The sequence below is a fragment of the Peromyscus leucopus genome, unplaced genomic scaffold (genome assembly GCF_004664715.2).
Source record: "Peromyscus leucopus breed LL Stock unplaced genomic scaffold, UCI_PerLeu_2.1 scaffold_876, whole genome shotgun sequence".
NCBI classification, from domain to species: Eukaryota; Metazoa; Chordata; class Mammalia; order Rodentia; family Cricetidae; genus Peromyscus; species Peromyscus leucopus.
Window position 1 is genome coordinate 55888 of NW_023505812.1, and position 20398 is coordinate 76285.

A 20398-nucleotide genomic window follows, 5' to 3' on the forward strand; every position below is an offset into this window, starting at 1 on the left:
GGGAGTTTTAGACTTGGCCTGATTGTGGTTTTGTTTTGCCTGTTTTGTTCCCATAGCTCAAAGCAGTACATGAGCAGCTTGCAGCCCTCTCACAGCCTCAGCAGAACAAACCAAGAAAAAGGAGAAAGACAAGAAGAAAAGAAAAAGGAAAAGCACAAAAAGAAAAAGGGAAGTAGAGGAAAATAAGAAAAGCAAAGCCAAGGAAACTTCCTCCGAAAAAGACAAAGAAAAATAACAGTAGCAACAGCAATGTGAGGTCTGTGCTTCCCAGTTTTTCCATCTTTGGTAGTGGTGTGATTCGAGAAACCCATGGTAGGGGAAGACCATTCTGTTGCTGCAGCCTCCAGTCTGGGTTGGTGTCCTGTCATAAGCACTTAGCCTGTTCCTTCTCCCTCTGCTCTTCTCCCTGAATGAGCTTTGGTAGCTCACTGTGCTTGAGGAGAGAGGGTGCAGGTGGCCATCCCGCAGCCACATCAGAGTTTCAGCTGCTGGTCTTTCTGATTGCTAGTAGCTTTAAATCCTATTTCCAGTTAGGTGTGGGCAGGCAGCCACCACCCATTCCCTCCCTCTCCCCCCCCCTCACACGCATGCGCGCGCGCGCGTGCGCACGCACACACACACACACCAACACACACATGCACACTTCAACCACATACATTCAGAGGATGTGTGCACAGCTTCCTCAGGAGACCTATTCTTAACTGTCTGCGTCATCCCTTCATAGCAAGAAGGAACCAGCACCCATGAAGAAAAGCCGCCTCCTACATATGAATCAGAGGAAGAAGACAAGTGTAAGCCCATGTCCTATGAGGAGAAGAGGCAGCTAAGTCTAGACATCAACAAACTTCCTGGTGAGAAGCTGGGGCCGTGTAGTTACACATTATCCAGTCGAGGGAGCCATCACTCAAGAACTCCAACCCTGATTGAGATTGAGATTGACTTGAGACTCTGAAACCATCTACACTTCGAGAGTTGGGAACGCTATGTTACCTCTTGTTTGCGGAAGAAAAGGAAACCTCAAGGTATACTTAAGAACTCTTTTGGAGGTCCTTCCTGTGGAACTTAGCACTCCACACTTGAAACCCCACTCACCCACCCCCACAGTAATGAATTCCATACTTTTGCTATAGACATCCCAAGTATGACACTGCACTGGACTCTGGGTTGTCAGTTCTTTTCTGGATGTCTTTGGTGGTTTGCTGAAGCCTTCCTGAACCCGTCTTTTGAGCCTACTCCTAAACAGCAGCTGTTTTCATCTCTGGTTGCTAGCCATACAATCTTTCCCAACGGTGATCTCCCACCTCTCGCAGTGAGGCCAGGAGGAAAAGGTTTGCCTGGATGTGGATGTCCCAGGGATATGTGTACTGATAGTAGTTCAGTACTGAGCCCCACTTTTGCTAATGGGGGTGATACTCACCCCATCCCTGCCACCAGCCTTCCAGACATCTCTTCCATTTTATATATGCTTCACATTGGCTTGCAGCTTTCCCCTTTAGTACAAGAGGTTTTAGCTTAGGATATATGTCAAAAGTATTTTTATACACTGCTTTCTTAGCCATACTAAGTTCTCAGTCCTTAGAACTTTGCTCTGGGTCTGCTGTTCAGTGATGTTATTTGGGTTTCACTATTAAATCTAAATAGGAAGGTTGGCAGAACCCTTGAGCTCTTCGCATGTTTTGCTGTGCTCTAGACATAATGCCCTGTACGAAGAAAAGAATACCTCTTTACCCAAGCTAGCCAGTATATCATATGAAGAAATTACTGCTCTGCTGGTCTCCTGAATCCATGAGAAACCATTCAGAGGTTATTATAAGAAATTGATGAGGCATTGAATTTGCAGCACATGACAAGTTTCAGCTAGTGTGTAGTAGGCTACCAGTGAGAACAGTGTGACTACTCAGGGTCTGGATTGATAGTAGCTGACAGGAGCAGTCTGTAAGCCTATGGGTACATGCTTCCCACTGGTCCTTCCTCTGGGCTTTTGGGAGTATAACTGTGGCTAGCAGCAGCTGCTAGGTTGGTTTGGTGACCTTTCTGATACAGGTCTGTTATTTGGGTTACAGCTGAAAAAGTTGATGTGATTGCTGGTTCTTCCAAGATGAAGGGCCTTTTCATCCTCTGAGTCAGAGAAGCACCAGCGAATCCAGCTCCTCTGACAGTGAAGACTCCGAAACAGGTTAGTTGACTCGTATTTAAAGCATCTTGTCAAACTACCCTACTCATCCCTGGTAGTAGCTCAGTCCTTTGTCCAGGCTATTCAAGAACCCAGAATTGGTGGTCACTGAGAACTGCCTGGGCCCTACTTTCTACCATTCACCATGTTAACTTTCTCCCTGCAGGGTAGCAAGACCCTTGTGTAGCAGCACTCTATTCTTCCATGAGGGTAGAGGGCAGACCTTGAGGACTGTAGGTGTTGGGGTCCCATTCAACCTTGATGTGGAATGTTGCCCCTCCCTTCCAAATATTCTGGCATCACAGTTGGCATTGAAGCAATTTTGGCCACATTATAGCAGAATAGAGCCAAGCCACCTGCATCTGGCAGCCTGCGTGATCAGTCAACTTTGAGCCCTGGGCTAAACTCTGGGAATTGCCATTTTCTTCTACACAGTGTGCTCACTGCTGTTTTGTGTTGGCTGTTCCCAGCTCTGCTCTATGTGCATCCTAGAACAGGTATATCCTGCTCTTCTCCTGCTCCCTTCTTGTGCTCTGTGGGCATATAATAGTGTTCAGTTCCTGTGTTCTTACTCAGCAGCAGCTGCAGAGCTGGAAGTGAGAGCAGGTGGTAATGATGGGAAACAGTTGTTTCCCCAGAGGTGCCTTTCTTCATTGTTCCCAGAGGAGCAGATGCTTACATAGGCCTCAGGGAAATAGAGAAGGAAGGCATGGTGTACCTGGGTTGCCTGAAACATGGCTCATGTGAGTGGGTTACTACTAGGCAGGTCGGGCACAATCAGCTGAGCAGATAAGTTACAGTCCATCTTGGAGCCAGCCCTAGGGTCTTAATATGCTCTTCTAAATGGGCTGGGATATATGAGGTCTATAGTGGGAAATGGGTCTGTGGACAAAAAAGGCTCCTGTTAGTAGTCTTAGATCTCTCACTTGTGGAATAATAACCTGATTGTGTCAAGGAAGGTCAAGGCTCCCTTACAGCAGCTAGGATGAACTTTGTTGCTTCAAGTTGTATACACAGGTCTACCTCTGCGCAAAGAAACTGGGAGTGTAGCTGGAGAATTTTTTTCCGACAGCCCACTTATAAATAAAACACATGCTTATTTATTTAAAATTTAAACTGTTTGGCCTAATGGCTCAGGCTTCTTGCTATCTAGTTCTTACATCTTAAATTAATCCATTTCTATAAATCTATACCTTGCCATGTGCTCACGGCATCTTCACAATGCTGCTTGTCATGGCAACGGCTGGCAGTGTCTCCCTCCTCAGCCTTCCACTTCCCAGAATTTCTCTCAATTCTCCTGTTAGTCCCCCCTATACTTCCTGCCTGGCCACTGCCCAATCAGTGTTTTATTTATTGACCAATCAGAGCAATTTGACATACAGACATCCCACAGCAGGAGTTTATGAGGAAGAGCATTTTTTTTGTGGGCCATGGGACTAGACTGGCGCCTTTCCAGGACAGTTCTCTGTACTACCTTGTTTTTTTTTTTTTTTTTTTTTTTTTTTTTTTTTTATGAGCAGTGTAATTACAAAGGAAATATAATCCATTAAATTTTGTGTTCTGCATTTGTTTCCATACAGACTGCAGAAGTTGCCATGTGCAAAGTGGCTGACCTTAGCCTCTCCTATCATCTATTCTTTCCCCTTGCATTCTAACCTAAACATTTGTCTTGCTTTCCCGTGAACCAGCAGGGGGAGCTGCATCCTAGCCTCCTGGAAAGGGCTGGCTGTGAGCCACTTCCCTTTGAACTGGCCACCACCTTCAGCAGGGTGAATGGGTGAATGGATGGATTCTTGGGGCTCCATTAGCATTCTTGGTGGCCACTGACTTTTCACTTTCATTGCCAGCCAAGCTTCAGATTTGCCTTTCCTTTGGGTTTTTTGTGCCTCCTGTGTTTTCTAGATCATTCCTCCTAAGATTTTGCTACCTTTTTTTTCCCTAAGAATCAAAGTGATCAAAAGACAATGCCAGAGACTGACCCTGACATGATGCTAAACAACTTGCTTACCTTTGCTGAGGCTCTTCTTCTCCTCTTCTCTCCTTCCCTCCTCCCTCCCTCCCTCCTCCCTTCTTCCTCCCTCCTCCTCTCTCTCTCTCTTCCTCTCTCTCTCTCTCTCTCTCTCTCACACGCACAAACACACACACACACACACACACACACACCACACACACACACACACTTTGAGCCACTGCCTCCATAGCCCTCTGTTCTTCAGGCAGTAGTTCTTCTGTGCTCCCACCTGAGGTGTGCTTGCTCCCGTCTTTGATGACTGCCATGATGACATTTTCCAGGACTTTCTGCTACTGTTACAGAGCGAAGAAATTTTTTTCTAACCTCCCTCTCTCTCAAGTAAAAAGCTTGTGCAACAAGTAATCTGAGAGTCCTGGGAACAGCTGTCCTGGACAGCGAGAAGGGTGAGATTTAATGTGAAACTGCTAATCAGCAGACTTCTAGACCTTGGCTCTCTAGCCCTGACCGTTTGCTTAGCTGCCTGGGCTAAGCCTCTCCCTCTTTCCAGATGATGCCCTTCCATTTTTGTTTGCTGGCTCCCTTTTGTCTTCATTGCCAGTGGAGCAGTAGGTTTTTATTTCCTGCTGTTACAGAGTGCTATGTTGTGAGGTTATTGATGCCACTGCTTAGGAAGATTCTGCTGAGTTTTCTTGCAGATAGATCCCTAAATAGACACAAACAACACAGAAGGACACACTAGACATGAATGAACACGTGTATACACCAGTAAATGTCGCACCAATAAAGCTTTTGTCTCCTCATGCCACACAGACACTGCACTTTGTGGGATGTGGAGTGTGCGGTTGAGCAGTTGATCTCATGAGTCCAGGAAGCGCAGCAGCCCCAACCTCTATATAACAGGTTACTGGTAATTCTTACCTTGGCAGGAGAGTGGGGGCAGAGGTGGTAGCACTGAAGGTGTTTTTCCTTTGTCTTTTGGGCCTAGTTTATGTCTTCCTTGATTCTTATGTTTCTATTTGAAATGAAGCTACAATTCTCAAAGGACCTTTTTGTCACTTAACACTAAGGTCAGTTTTACTGGCATGGCCCAGCGATATGAATCACCTAAAAAATGAAAAGCATTCAGTAGGGCGGCTGGAAGGGTGCACAGGGTTAGCACCACACTGGCAGATGAGTGTGGATGCTTGCTAGATGGATTCCATTCACTATGTATGCCCTTATTTTCTGCAGCATCACCAGTGCCATCTTACACTTTCCTTGAACCCAGCTATTTGTTGTAGGGTTGTTTTTTTGTTGTTTTTGTTGTTTTGTTTTTTTTTTCTCATTGAGCTTTGATTCTAGCTTGAGTCTGGAACTGCTCAGGGGTCAGTGTGTAGAACACAGGAATAAGGTCAGATACTACCTCCCCTCCAACTTCTAGGAAGTCATCAGACCTGGGCTGGGCAAGCCGGAACAAGGACACTGTGGGCACTCCCTTTCCCATTACTCTCCCAGCTGTGGCCATGAGGTCACCGGCATAGGGATCAGATCAGCTTCATATGGGGTAAGGGAGTCCTAAGACTCTTTCCGTTCTCTCTCATATGCTAATATCTGGTTTTTCTTCACATATCCTCCATAGGTCTTTGTGGGCATGGGTGGCTGGCTATATACCTTACATATACCCTCTCTGGAGCCATCCCTAGCATGCATCTTAGTTGCCTGGACTGGAATGGGTTTGGATAGGTACAGTGAAAAGGCTGAGACTCTGGCCTGTTCATGAAGAGCACAGTCCAGCTATTTTAGTCTTATTTCCTTTTCCCAGGATTGAAACATGTGGGTGTTCCTTAATAGCTCCAGGGTAAAGAGGGAATGCATGGTGGTTTTGGAAAGGCTGGAGCTGGGAAGTGCAGAGCATGAGACACCCTTGAGCTCTGATCAGGAAGCCAGCCTCAGCTCTCTGGCCCCAAGATCTTTGAGGACTCCTTCCATTCCTGTCTCAGGGATATATGGTGTCCTGCTGCCAGAATGTTTGCTTCAGAAAGGGGTAAGGCCCCTCCAGAGCGGGAAATGTGCAAAGCCAGTGGCACATTCAGAAGCCCAGGAGTTATAGTTGGAGGTTGTTGGGGGTTTCCTGGGCGCGCCGGCCAGCTTGTGGAATGTGCCTACAGTAAGGAGGCTGAAGGGCGGGTTTTCCCAGCATGTTCTGGGACTGGGATGTTAGATCTAATTCCAGCGCCACTCTGGCTGCATGTGGGAACCAGTCCAGAGCCTCTCTGGACCAGAAGCCATATTGGATGGTCCTAGGAAAAGGACGGAAAGGACAAAGCCTTTCCTCTTTGGCCTCTGCCTGCGCTCAACAGTTGTTTATGTCACCAGTTCCTCTTTTCTAGTTTCTTGCTTTTGTTTGGGAATGTGTGTAACAGGTGACTCCCGCTCTTTGCCTTCCTCAGTGGTAACTGTTATAATGCAGTACTGCCTCCTCTCCTGGGACCTTTTCTTCCCTGAGGAGCACACTGTGAGGAAGGGCTTTGGTTAGCTGTGCCTGTGACTTTGAAACACCTGACTGTGATGACAATTTCAGGGGCATTCCTCTCACATTCTTATGGACATTTCGAGTAAAGAGGAAAATACACAGTCCTACTCAGGCCAGGGGCAGCGATATGGAACTCATTACGAGAGAGAGGCGGGAGTTGGGGGGTGGTGGTCGCTGTGTTAGGGAAGTACAAGGGACAGGCTTTGGGCTAATTGTTAGAAGACCTTCTGGGGTGGAGGGCGAGGTAGGCTGTGGCCGGTGTGTGCCGCGTCGTGTAGATTGTGTAGTCCATGGCGCCTGCGTGAAGCAGGCGAGGCGCAGGGATGGTGGCTCGCTTGGGTTTCCGAACAAGGTGTTCTCTGTGCGGCTTGTCAAGTGCGCACTAAGGGGCGACGAGAGGAGCTGGCTCAGGGCTGGCAGCATTCTTGCTGGTAACTGAACGGTACATGTTCACAGCGTCATTCCTGGTAACACGTGGGTTCTTTCGTCGCGGCGCTGCTGGGAGGCGGTGAGGGTCTGCTGGGCGCGTAGAGGTCATGGGTGGACAGCGACTGTCTTCGATAGAAGAGCGGGGTCGTTGGGCGAGTGCGGAGATTCTTGCCCGGAGGGCAAGGCGTATGAGCTTAGAGTCGTGTTTTTTTCTTCGTGTGAAAGGACAGGAGCCTGCCATGCGAGGTAGGTGGAATTGTGGTGCAGAGCCCTGGCCGTGGTCGCAGTGCCCGGGGCCGCGCGGGTGGAGTGTGAGGTCAGTGGGTGGCAGGGGGGACGGGCGCGGGGGAGGGGGTGGTGGGTTTGGTAGGGGACGATGTGCTGTGTCTCGCACGGTTCAGACAGTTAAACGACGGGGGGGAGGTCTGGTAGCGCCATGCTGTTTACCCCGATAAGTAGTGTTGGTGTGCGCTTTGCTCGGGCTGCTTCTCGCGCGGCGCCCGGCCCGCGCGCCGCGCCCCCACCCCCAGGCCCCCGCCCGCCTCCTCCCCCCCACCCCAACCCCCCCGCCCCCACCCCCCCCCCCACCCCCGCTCCCCCGCTACCCGCCCCCGCCCCCCCCCTCACTCCCCCCCCCCCCCAACCATCCCCCCCTCCCACCCCACCCCACAACACGCCCCCCCACCCACCCACCCGCCACACCCCCCTCCCCCCCCCACCCCCACACCCCACCCCCCCCCCCCACCCCACCCCACCTCCCCCAACACACAACCCCCCCGCCCGGCCAAACCCACACCCCACCTCCCGCACCCAAACACCCCCACAAACCCCACACCCCACCCACCCCCCCACCACCCCCCCACCCCCCCACCCCCCACTCCACCCCTCCCCCCCCCCGCCCCCACCCACCACACCAACCAAAAAAACCCCCCCCCCACCACAACCCCCCACGACCCCCCCCCCCCCACCCCCCCCCCTAGAAAAAAACACCGAATCCCCCCCCCCCCCGCGCCTCCTTTCATTTCTTTTCACCATTACAATACGGGGGGGCCACCCCCACCCCCCCCACCCCTCCTTATGTTCATTTTTCCGTGGAGTTTCGCCCCCCTCTTTTTCCGCCCCTCCCCGCCCCAACACCCTCCTTTTGCTATTCTTTGACCCCTTTAGGAGAGGTGGAGGCTCGTTGGGGTCTGGTTGTGCTTTCTCTGAAATGGCGAGTAAGCCGCGCGGGAAGAAGCGGGGGGGGTTGGGGGCGGGGGGCACACACACACACACCAGGGGGGGGGGCCCCGGGGAGGGGTAGGGCCGCAACTTCACGACCCCTCAATCCAAAAAAAAAAGGTCGGGGGTTGGGTTGGGGTGGGGGGAGGCCATGTGGGGGTGGGAGCGCGGGGGGGGGGGGGGGGGGGTGGTGGGTGGGGTGTGCTTGGCGGCGGGGGGGTGGTAAACAACCCACCACCCCCGGCCCGGAGGGAAATGCGGGAGGGGGGCTCGTGGTGGGAAGAGAGAGAAAAAAAAAAAAAAAAAAAAATCAGAGGGGGGCGGGGAAAAACAAAAAAAAAAAGGGGGGGGGGGGGGATAGGGGTGGGGGGGGGCCCCCTAGTGGGTGGCGGGTCGTGGCCCCTCCCGGTGTTTTTTGTAATAAAAGGGCTGCCCCCTGGCCCCCTTATTGGGGGGGGTGGGGGGGGGGGGGGGGGGGTGGGGTCCCACCTTGGGGGGGGGGAGGGAGGGGGCCGACCCCTTTTTGTGTGGGGGTGTCGTTGCTGGGGGTGGGGGCCCCTCCCACCCGCCCCCCCCGCCCCCCCCCCCCCCCCGCCCGCCGTGGGGGGGGGGGGTGTGGCAGGGGGGGGGGGGGGGGGTGGGGCTGGGGGGGGGGGGGGGGGGGCCCCGCCCCTGTTCTCTCTGTACAAAGAAGCGTCCTGGCTGCTTCTGCGCCAGCCTCCTCTGGTCATCTGGGTCCTCTGGGTGGGTGGCATCTCCTTGAGGATATAATGATCCCCTTCTATGCATACATGTGGTGCTGCTCTATGTGCGAAGCCTGGTCACAGTGTGTTTCCTCTCTTCGTCCCTCCCTCTTTTTGAGACTCCAGACCTAGCAGTAACTTATTTTAGCCCAGGAAAGATCTAATTCACCCTGAGGATGTAATAGTTTGACCTGGTCTCCCAAAGGCTATATAGGGCCACCCTGGTTGGCTTGATCAAGTGGAGACTGATCAGCTTTAGCTTACCCATTGCCTCCTGAATTTTCCATGTTCCCATAGAGTACTAAAAGTTCAAGTGGTCTGGTGTCTTTGGTCTTTTCTCCCCAAGTCACCTAAGAAAAAACACCTTAAGGCTGCTGGTAAGGGCATGCAAGACCCATCAGGCCCCACTCCAAGCCCAGTCAGGATCTGGAAGTGGGCAAGAAGGATATGGCTACTTGTGAGCTGCCTACAGTGCCTCTCCAAGTTCCATTGCCATCATGACCATCTTCAGCTTCAGCTTCCTATAATGACATTATTGGGGTTAGAGCAGGCAAGAGTGGGCCACACCATGCAAACCTTTCCAGAGACAAACCAAAGGAGGCTGGTTTTGGGTTTGTTTATTTGTTTTGTTTTCTCCCTAAAAACAAGTGTTGGCCCTGACCATTTTTTTTTGCTCATAAATCTGGCACCTCACCAGAAAACTGCCTAACATTAAAAGACCCCAAAGGAATTGCATTTGCATTTTAGTAGGCTCTTTCTGTCCTTTTGTCTTTTAAAATGTGCTTTATGACTTCTGAGAGGACTGCCTGTCTCCTGACAACATTGGAGCCTTGCCTTCTTCTAGAGCTTTAAAGCAGGCTGAGGTGGTGCTGTGCCCTTCCCAGATTCCAGAATCCTTGGGTTGCTTGCTGCCCTACCTGATAAATGGCCTCTGGGCCTCAGAACATCCTAGAACATCCAATGGCCCCTCAGTGATGCTGCTGAGTTCCTAGGCCATTTCAAGTCCTCTGTGTCCAGCTTCAAGTTAGCTCCTTTTGCCAAACAGACTATTTTGAGCTGCCCTTTGGCCCGTGCCTGACGTGTTCCCAATGAACTTGGCTTGGCTGGGATGGGGGGGGAGGCTTCTTGCCCAGAGATTCCCACAGGACAGTTGGGAAGCTGTTGGCATTATCTTTCTGGGAAGATTTTGCTGTCTTGGACCAAATGGCGGCCTACATTCCCACAATATCTTGGCTATGTGTTGCCCCTGCCCCTCCCCACACCCTCTCTACATATGTGCATACACACAGGGCAGCTTGTCCTATAGAGTACTTTACTGTCCAGAATCCCTGGCTGTGTGGGCCTTCTGTGTGTCAGAAACTCTGTTGAACTTGAAAGATCTTTAGACTTAAACTATCAATTGTACTTGGTGCCCTGAGAACACAGCCAGAAAGGACAGTGTCTCATCTATTCTTCCTTTTTGGTAGTTCTCTATTATTCCTGGGCAGTGGGAGGTGCCATTGGAGGGCCTTAGCATACCAGCTGGCTGTGGGGTCCTGTTGGGGAGCCATCCAGGACAGTGAACTTGCCCTGCCCTGCCCTTAAACCTCTGTCTCCTTTATTCACGTGGGGCTGGGCTGGGATGGAAGAAATCAGTGTTTTAACTCAGACTTTACAAAAACATTTTACTTTGTACTATACCATCCTGTGTAAAGATGAAATTTGTGTTGGAGTTTAAGATTGTTATGGAATAAAGATCACACAGTATTTGAGGCCATCTCCATGTAACCCTTTCTAGAGAGTTTTGTGTGGGGTGTCTGGGGCTGGTGTGTCATTAAGCTGTGCATTTACCGTCTTGTCTTCTTACTGGTAACCCAACACGAGGCTTGGGCCACAGGACCTGCACAGGGCTGCCTCACAACACATGTTCATTTCCACTAGTCTCGCCTAGGCCCAGGGCTGCCTTGTGCTTCCACTTCCACTCTGAAGATGAGCTCCAGAACCCTCCTGTGACCTTTCCAGTGCAGCTGAGATACTTCCTAGAACCTAAGCCTGGTCTTGTGGATCTCTACTCATAACTTGAGGCAGGTGGAAAGGGGTTGGAGCCATTGTCCCTTATATAAGTGGGAAAACACTGCTTTGTTCAGTGTTACTAGACAACAGGCATCCCCTCTCCTCCCTAGACATCTCACATTCAGTTCTGCATCTGGGTAGCGCCCCCAAGGCTTTCCCAGGTCATACTTGACACAATGGTTCAGCTTATCTCCCATCTTTATGCTGAAATCCCTCAAGAGTATAATCAGTATTTGTTTTGAGCAGCCTTCCTCAAGTCCCTGTCTCTCCTCCCCCTGCACACTCCACCTTCTTACCCTGGAAGTGCTAACAGAGGAGCCTGTCCACTGGCCGCCCCAGCCTCTCTCTCTCCACTACTGAATTGTTGGCTGTCTAGCCCTTGTGTTGTCCCCCTGCCATACAAATCCTTCTGGTGTGAGGTGTCCAGCTGGTTCGCTTCTACATGCAAAACAGCCAAATGCCCCTGATTCCACAAATCTTCCCAGCAACCCCCTTTTGAATGTGTTCTCTGTAAGGGTTTTCTTACCAAGTTTCTTTTGCTGACCCAAGGAGTTGTGGGCCCTGCTTCCTAGCATCCAAATTTGGGGCTCAGCCTTGGTCTCCATGTATTAGGTGTCCTCACTTGCTTGCCATTTGCCATTTGTGTGAGGACATGTTTGTGGCTGCTGGGGTCTGTGTCTTGTCAGTCCTGCATGGAGTGGCAAACTCTTGCAGGGCACAAGGTCCCGTCTTACTCCTGCTGGTAGCACACTGCACACAGGGGCTGTGTATAGTCTTGAGCTATGAGCAGAGAGAGGTGGCCTTGACACTAGCACCAAGAACTGGTGTTCTGACAAGGGCTTGGGGAACCATAGCAAAGACACAAATGACTCTCAGTGACAGGACTCTGAAAGTCTCTGTACTATGGGCCCAGCCTCCAACCTGGTAATTGACAATTGTATTGTTTGTCAGCCCAGGAGCACTGGCCAAGGCGTTGTCCCTCTCCTGGAGTATTCATCTGGTAAAAGTTCCTTATTATAAAGTCTAAGGTGGAGACAGGTTTGCACCTAGGTTTTTAATCTGCCTCACAGAGACAGGCAGGCACATCTGTGCACCTGGAGTACCAGGCTTCGGCTTCTTGAGGAGCCAAGGCACATGCTGCTTTCATTATGTAGCACATTGACTGTTCCAGAGAAGAGACATCACTGATATTCGTCTCACCCAAGGAAGAGAAAGGAGGTCAAAGCCATCTTTTTGGCAGTGAGCACCTATTCTGTTTATTCTTGGTCATTCTGGGGAGGCTATCCTGCTTCCTTATTCCCAAAAAAAAGTGACCCTTTCTGGTTCTCATTGTACAGCACTTTCCTTGTGCACCTGTGGTTCTGGTCAGGTCATGCCCTGTGCCAATGTCACTGATCTTTTTCAGTCCCAACCCGACCTACTCTAAGGCAGGGACTTCAGTAAACCATTCTTCAAGAGTCTCTAAATTGTTTCAGCTGTGTGGCCTTGAATGGTTGTCCTCAGTTTTTGGAGTGTTCTCAACTGTTCAATACATGGGGTCATTGCAAACATCCTGAGTTACCCAGAACATAGCAGGTTATAATCCAGAGTGTGCCTGACACTGTTGCCCAAGGTGTGACTCATGAAATGGGGAAGTATAAGGTAAGGTCTCCATAGCTCAGATTCTGACATAGCCAGGGCCTTGACTATTCCTGGTGCCTGTGGTCTGAAACTTAATGAGACATTTTTCCGGCACAGTTCCTTGGGACAGCTACAGGCAGATGGATAGATGACATTCCACACGTCTTTTTCTTCCCTGTTGATGGCCCAATTCAGTTGCTTTTTCAGTGTAATTCAACCTTGTCCTGAATACCCTGTTCTTGTCCTCTTCTGCATTCAAGGCCAATCCATGATCACTTCCTCAGAGTCTCACTACCTTGTCTTTTCTCTGCAGAGATGGCTCCCAAGTCAAAAAAGAAGGGACACCCTGGAGGGACCAAAAAAGGTATGTACTTCAGGGTTGTCTCCTTCTTAGGTGGTAGCCGGCTCCTCAGCTGAGAGGATGCTGTGGATCTGACCCTGGCTGGTTTCCGGTCTGACTTTAGCCTGTGTGTCTTTCTGTGTGCCTGCAGCATCATCACCATCACCATCCACAGATGCAGACAGCCCCAGCTCCTGTGCCCCAGCAGCCACCCCCGCCTCCCCAGCAGCCTCCTCCACCCCCGCCTCCGCAGCAGCAGCAGCAGCAACAGCAGCAGCAGCAGCAGCAGCAGCCCGCCCCCCCCCCCACCGCCGCCCTCCATGCCACAGCAGACTGCCCCAGCGATCAAGTCCTCGCCCCCACCCTTCATCACTGCCCAGGTACCCGTCCTGGAACCACAGCTACCAGGCAGTGTATTTGACCCTATTGGCCACTTCACCCAGCCCATCTTGCACCTGCCGCAGCCGGAGCTGCCACCTCATCTGCCCAGCCGCCTGAGCACAGCACTCCACCCATCTCAACCAGCACGCTGTGGTTTCTCCTCCAGGTGAGCCATGGCTCTCTCTCCCTTTGGCACCTTGGTTCTGTCTACCACATCATGACCAGGTACTCTAGGCACCTTATTAGCTTAGTAATTAAGTTCGTTACTTGTCTGGGACGTGACTGGCATGTCAGAAGATTGTAGTTTTAACTCTTTGGGGGCCAGGCATTATGTCATCAGGAAAGATTGACTTGTCTGCAGCTCTTGGTTTAGGGTATGGAGGAGACATATTCATAGTTAATCCCATGGAACTTGGACAACATAAATGAGGGTGGAGAGATTTGTTCAACAAATCGGCAGGCTGGTAAGTCTGTGAGTAGTTGTCAAAGACCTACAGTGAGGCCTGAAGGTCTGTGTAGGAAACGAGAGGAAGGGTCAGGGACACAGACTATAGTGCAGGATGACTATAAGGAACTTACTCCAGTAGGTTTTGCTGGATGCGGTCTTTATTGTGCTACTCGTGGAGCTTATGGAGAGTGCGGGAGGAGCAGAAAGAGATCACTGCAGTGTAGTAAACAAGGTCAGGACAGAGCAGAGAAAACAGAATCTTAGTAGGTAACTAAGGTCTCACCTCCATATTTTTGTCATTCCAGCTTTGCACAATGCGCTGCCCCAGCAACCATCTCGGCCTAGCAACCGTGCTGCTGCTCTGCCTCCAAAACCTTCCCGACCCCCAGCTGTGTCCCCTGCCCTGACCCAGCCCCCGCTACTCCCACAACCACCCATGGCTCAGCCCCCACAAGTGCTGCTGGAGGATGAAGAGCCACCTGCCCCACCCCTCACCTCCATGCAGATGCAGTTATACCTACAGCAGCTGCAGAAGGTGCAGCCCCCCACACCACTACTCCCTTCCGTGAAGGTGCAGTCTCAACCCCCCCCCTTTGCCACCTCCACCCCACCCTTCTGTTCAGCAGCAGCAGCTCCAGCAGCAACCTCCACCACCCCCACCTCCTCAGCCCCAACCACCACCCCAACAACAACACCAGCCCCCACCACGGCCAGTTCACTTGCCATCCATGCCCTTTCCTGCTCATATTCAGCAGCCCCTCCACCTCCAGGCCAGCAGCCTACTCACCACCCCAGGCCAGCAGCCACCCCACCACAGCCTGCCAAGCCCCAGCAAGTCATCCAGCATCACCCTTCCCCCCGACACCACAAGTCGGACCCCTACTCAGCTGGTAAGTGGTTCCAGTTCTTGTACTCAAGGGAGTCTGGAGCTGGCCTGGTGACTTACTCTGTCTGACAATGCAGTATTAGTTATGTGTCAGGCTTCAGTGAGTTCAGAGGCAAACCCTGTCAGCATTGTGTAGTTAGGAGTATCGCTGCCCCTGCTTTGTCTTTATCAGACTGTCATGCTCACAAGTAGAGATAGCCCAGACTAAGACCTCCTCGACCTTAATCCTGCTAGGTGGAAGCCAGGATCTACACATTCAGGGTTAGAGTAGGTTTTTTGGTGTTGACTGTGGTAAACAGGAGCTAATTTGGTGAACAAGTTGAGAATCAGGCTCTGTACTGAGCCCTAAAGACCAGGTGGCATTGCATGGACCGTGTTAGTGAATATGACTGGGACTCAGAAGCAGAATCCACTCAGAAACCCTGCCTGTCTCCAGCCTAGTGCAGACTTCCCATTCCCAACAGTGTTGTTTAGGCATACTCTTTCACCTTTGTTGTTTGTTTGTGTGTTTTGAGACAGGGTTTCTCTGGAGCCCTGGCTGCCCTGGAACTTGCTCTGTAGACCAGGCTGGCCTGGAACTCACAGAGATCCACCTGCTCTGCTCCTGAGTGCTGGGATTTAAAGGCGTGTGTTACCACTGCTAGGCTTCCCATTCTTCCATACTTGACTTTCAAATGTTTTTAACCAAAATGCTCTGGCAATCTCTGGCTAGAAAATGTTCCAGTCACAGCTTCCAGTAGCATCTTTACAGTAACATTGAGGGCTAGAGGGGAGTTGCATGCTGGGCTTAGCACTGTACATTCCAATGCAGTCTGCCTTAGGGGAACTACTAAAAGAATTGAGTAGCAAAGTAGACTCAACACAAGCCGCCAGGTGACAAGTGAATTGTTGCATGCCCTGCAAACTGAGAGCAGGCTGTTGGTTCTCTGGGAAAACTAGAGTTGGACATGGCCACCCATGCAGCTGTGCTGTTATCAGCCTGTGCAAGGAAGGTGGTAAACAGGTGGCAGCAGAGCCAGCTCTGGCAGCTGCGGCCAGCAGCCCCTAAAGACCTCTACTTTTCTTCGAGTCCTCTTCGAGCCCGAACCCAAAGCTCCCATAACCTAAGGCGCATATGGAACCATATGGTTGGAACCTAAGCTGACAGCTCTGGGCTAAAAACTAAGGTTGTCACCAGGACGGCGGGGCACACACCTTTGAATCCCAGCACTCAGGAGGCAGAGGCAGGCGGATCTCTGCGAGTTTGACCAGGCTGGACTACAGAGTGAGTTCCAGGAAAGGTGCCAAAAGCTACACAGAGAAAACCCTGTCTTGAAAAACAAAAAAACAAAACAAAACCGTAAAAAAAAAAAACAAAAACAAAAAAACACTCGTTAGACACTCAGTTGGGATACCCGCCAATTTCCCAGCACCATCCCTGAACTCTGTAAGCCTCTGTAAAGCCACCAAAAAACCATAGGCTAAAGAGTCTTTTGTTGTCCATGCCAGCACCCTTACCAGTTGTTCTTGGTGATACTGCCACAGATTGACAGGCAGTCACAGACTCGTACCTGTGAACCAGTGGAAGCCAGGGTTGCTAGCTTTTTAAGGAGTTCTGACAAGCTGGAATGGAGACAAGTCAAAAAAAAGTGTCAAACTCACCCTATTGGATTTGGTGTACTAGCCCAACAATGGTGCCAAAGAGTCTGCACAACGTAATTTATGGTCTGTTTAGGTCTACCAAAATAGACACCTTAGACTGGAGGGTGGGGGGATGTTATACAATGGACTACGGGTTCCTGCTGTAGTATACAATGACTTAGAGGTAAAACCTGGGAGATCCAGTCTGCTCTGCTAGCTTAGAGCTAATATATAACAGGTGGCAAGGTCCCATTTCTAAAGTAGAGAGCTCAGTTGGTACAGCTGAGTGTTTAGAACTAAGTGTTCTGTATTTCCTTTGCTAGCATAGAGCTTCCTGGCACTCCTCTAACCTGTGCCAGGTGCTTAGGTAGATGCAGTAGTAGACTCATGCTCTGGACCCTGTTTCGTGGCTCAGGTTTGTACTTGGTCATTCCCAAGTTTCTTCCATTCTCTACATTCTGTAGGATGAACAGACTTAGCTAGGAAACATTTGGGGCAGAGAACCTTCACCCCCAGGGCGGGAGCTACTCTTCTGTCTAGCCAGCCAGACTACAGGGGGCAAAGTTTATATCAGGTTGAGTCTTCAGAATTTTAATTGATCTCCCTTGTATAACCCAGGTTAACTTTATAGAGCCTTTGGGGGGGGGGGGCTTTTAAAATGCTCTGGAATGCAGACCCTTACATGAGATCTAATGTGCTGGAAATGTGTGTTAACAAAGCTTCCTGGGTAATACTAAGTGCAGAAGAATCAAAAACTTGGGACTTAGCACCTCAGGACTAGAAAAGCTTTTTGGATCATCTCAGCAGGCATGACTAAATAGGGTCCACCATTTTGGGGCTAGAGGGTCCTCAGTCCCTCAGGATAGGGGCAGTCATTCCTTCAGGTATAATAGATACTGTGTGAGTCTCCAGGCTTGTTTGGGCTCTAAGGTAGTCTATGAATAGCCTGACCTTTCTTTGATTACTGTTTCCTCAAGGCCAAGTGGCTCAGGGCTAAGTGGCCTATGCCTATATACCAGTTCTTATCTTATTTCCTAGGTCACCTTCGTGAAGCCCCCTCCCTTAGATACATTCCCTCAGATGCCACAGTTCCAGAGCCTGACTCATCAGTCTCCACCTCAGCACCCAAAAATGTCCAGCCTCTAAGAAGCAGTAAAGGCAGGGCTGAGCCACAGCCCCAGGTCCTGTCCTGGCCGCGAGGCCAGGAATGCCCACCTGCCTCACCGGCTGCCGTACCTATGCTGTGTCCCAAGGAGCTTGCGTCCACCCTCAGTTGCCCCAAGCCAGCCCCTGGTGGTAGTAAAAAAGGAGGAGAAGAGATCCCACTCACCAATCATCCGCAGCGACGAGCCTTTCAAGCACCTCACTGCGACCCAAGAGCCCCTAAGCACCCAGAGAGCATCAAGGCCCCAGTCCACCTGCCCAGCGTGAGTGTCCTCCCTGCCTGCATCTGGGACTCGGGCCCCAGGCCCATGCTGGTGATGACCATGAGCCACACCTTTCAGGTGGCCCAGACTCACATATCTGTTGTCAATTCTAGGCCTGAGATGAAACCTGTAGATGTAGGGAGGCCTGTGATCCGGCCCCCCGAGCAGAATGCACCCCCATCGGGGCCCCTGACAAAGACAAACAGAAACAGGAGCCAAAAACGCCAGTGGCACCCAAAAAGGTAAGGACAGTAGGTGACCAAGGACTCTGAGGCATTCATCCATTGAGATGGTTTTGGTGGGCATAAGCTCCCTGCCATATCCTGTGTAGCAGGTCCTTACCTGGCACCTGATTTCTGCCCCTATAGGACCTGAAAATCAAGAACATGGGCTCCTGGGCCAGTCTGGTACAGAAGCACCCGACCACCCCATCCTCCACAGCCAAGTCCTCAAGTGATAGCTTCGAGCATTTCCGTCGAGCCGCTCGGGAGAAGGAAGAGCGGGAAAAAGCCCTGAAGGCCCAGGCTGAGCATGCAGAGAAGGAGAAGGAGCGGCTGAGGCAGGAGCGTATGAGGTGGGCTGGGGTCCATGCAGGGCACTGGGGCTCCCAGGGCCATACTGGGCTCCAGGCTGACCTGGGGCCCCGCTCTGCCCAGGAGTCGAGAGGATGAGGATGCGCTGGAACAGGCACGTCGAGCCCATGAGGAGGCACGACGGCGCCAGGAGCAGCAGCAGCAGCAGCAGCAGAGGCAGGAGCAGCAGCAGCAGCAGCAGCAACAGCAGCAGCAGGCAGCTGCTGTGGCCGCTGCCACGCCCCCCAAGCCCAGAGCTCTCAGCCCCAGTCTATGCTGGACCAGCAGAGGGAATTGGCCCGGAAACGAGAGCAGGAGCGGAGGCGCAGGGAGGCAGTGAGTAGGGGTACCTGGTGGGGACTTGGGGCAGGAGTCCCTTGAAGATCCTGGGATAGAGGTCCTAGACGGAGGGAAGGATGGGCAGTAGCCCAGGCCTCTTGCACTATACCAAGCTGGTCTGGTGCGTTCACTCACACCTGGGTTTAACATAAGGGTCCAGGGGGGGGTATGAAGGAGCAGCACCTGGGAGCTGTGCCCAGACAGTGTGGGAAACAGGTGGATCAGTGCACTCCAAACTCCTTCTGCTTCCTTCTCCCTCCAGATGGCAGCTACGATTGACATGAATTTCCAGAGTGATCTTTTGTCAATATTTGAAGAAAATCTTTTTTGAGAGCACCTAGGTGACTTCTGCCTTTTTCTGGCAAAAATACTGACTCTCCATAGTGTTAGGGGCGGCAGTGGAGGCAGTAGCAGTGGCCAGGGGTGTCTCTGGGCCTGGCTCTCCTGCATGCTATGCCCGGGGCAGGCCTGACGGGCAGCTGAGGATCACAGAGCCCATCTGCCTTACAGCCAGTCGGACAGACGTCCTACCACATGCCACCCCCTCAGAGGATGTCAGTTCAGAGCGCGCCTCAATGTGAGTCAAGTGCCGGCTGGACCCAAGGCCTGCGTCCCCGCGTGCGGGGCAGAGGCCCTTCTCTGCGCCAAATGTCTACACAGTATACACAGGACATTGTTGCTGCCGCCACCGTGACTGACTGGTTTTCTGTCCCTGAGAACATGACGTTTGTGACGTCCTACCCATTGGGAGTCCTTCACACCCCAGCCATCGCTGCCCACTCCCAGGAGACCAGGGCAAGCCTGTGTGGACTGGAATGGCAAGGCACTGGCCCACCCCTTGCTGGCACTGACTTTGCCTTGAACAGACCCTCTCCCCTCCCCCCACAAGCCTTTAATTGAGAGCCGCTCTCTATAAGTGTTCGCTTGTGCAAAAGGGAATAGTGCCATGGCAGGGTGCGTATGTCCATGGCAGTTCGGATGGAGGTAACTGTTCATATGTATGAACAGGCCTCACTGGGGAGTAAGGCCACCAACCAAAGTCAGTTCCTTCCCACCTGTGTTTTGATTTTGTTTTGTTTTTTTTCCTATATATATATATATTTTTTGTTGAATTCTATTTTATTTTTAACTCTCTTCTCCTTCAGACACAGTGGCACTGCTTATCTCCGAAATGGTGTGATTGTCTCCTCATTGAGTGGCGGCTCCCACCGCGCTGTGGGTAGTGTGTGACCGTGGCTGTACTGTATAGTGAATATAGTTGGCATATCTTTGTTTGAAGTTTGTTGGTGACTCCACCAAACTGGTGTTAAAAAAAATCCACAAAAAACCCCCACACAAAACACACAAAAAAAAATCCTGCTTGTATTCAGTTTCAAACTTTATTAGTCTTATTTTTAATTATAAAACCAGAAAGCTGCAATTTTTTCCCTCTCCTCGTATTTGTTGGCTTCTGTGTTTTTAATGTCAAATCTGTTTGTTTTTACCAAGAAAGGGAGAGCCTGGGATGAGGTGGGCCCCAGGCACTGGGGGCTGCAGACTAAGGCAGAAGCTCCCCATCCAGCACCTGGTTTAGACCAGTGGGCTGCAACTTCCTTCCCTTTTTTTTTTTTTTTTTTTTTTTTTTTTTTTTAAATTGGAGCCCCTGGTGAGGTTACATGTGCCA

The 20398-nt window shown here is 51.4% G+C and overlaps 1 pseudogene; it reads left to right on the top strand.

Annotated features, from left to right (window-relative positions):
- Positions 1 to 20092, top strand: part of LOC114680836 — a 37791-nt pseudogene extending 17699 nt beyond the window's left edge.
- Positions 20093 to 20398: the final 306 nt, after the last annotated feature.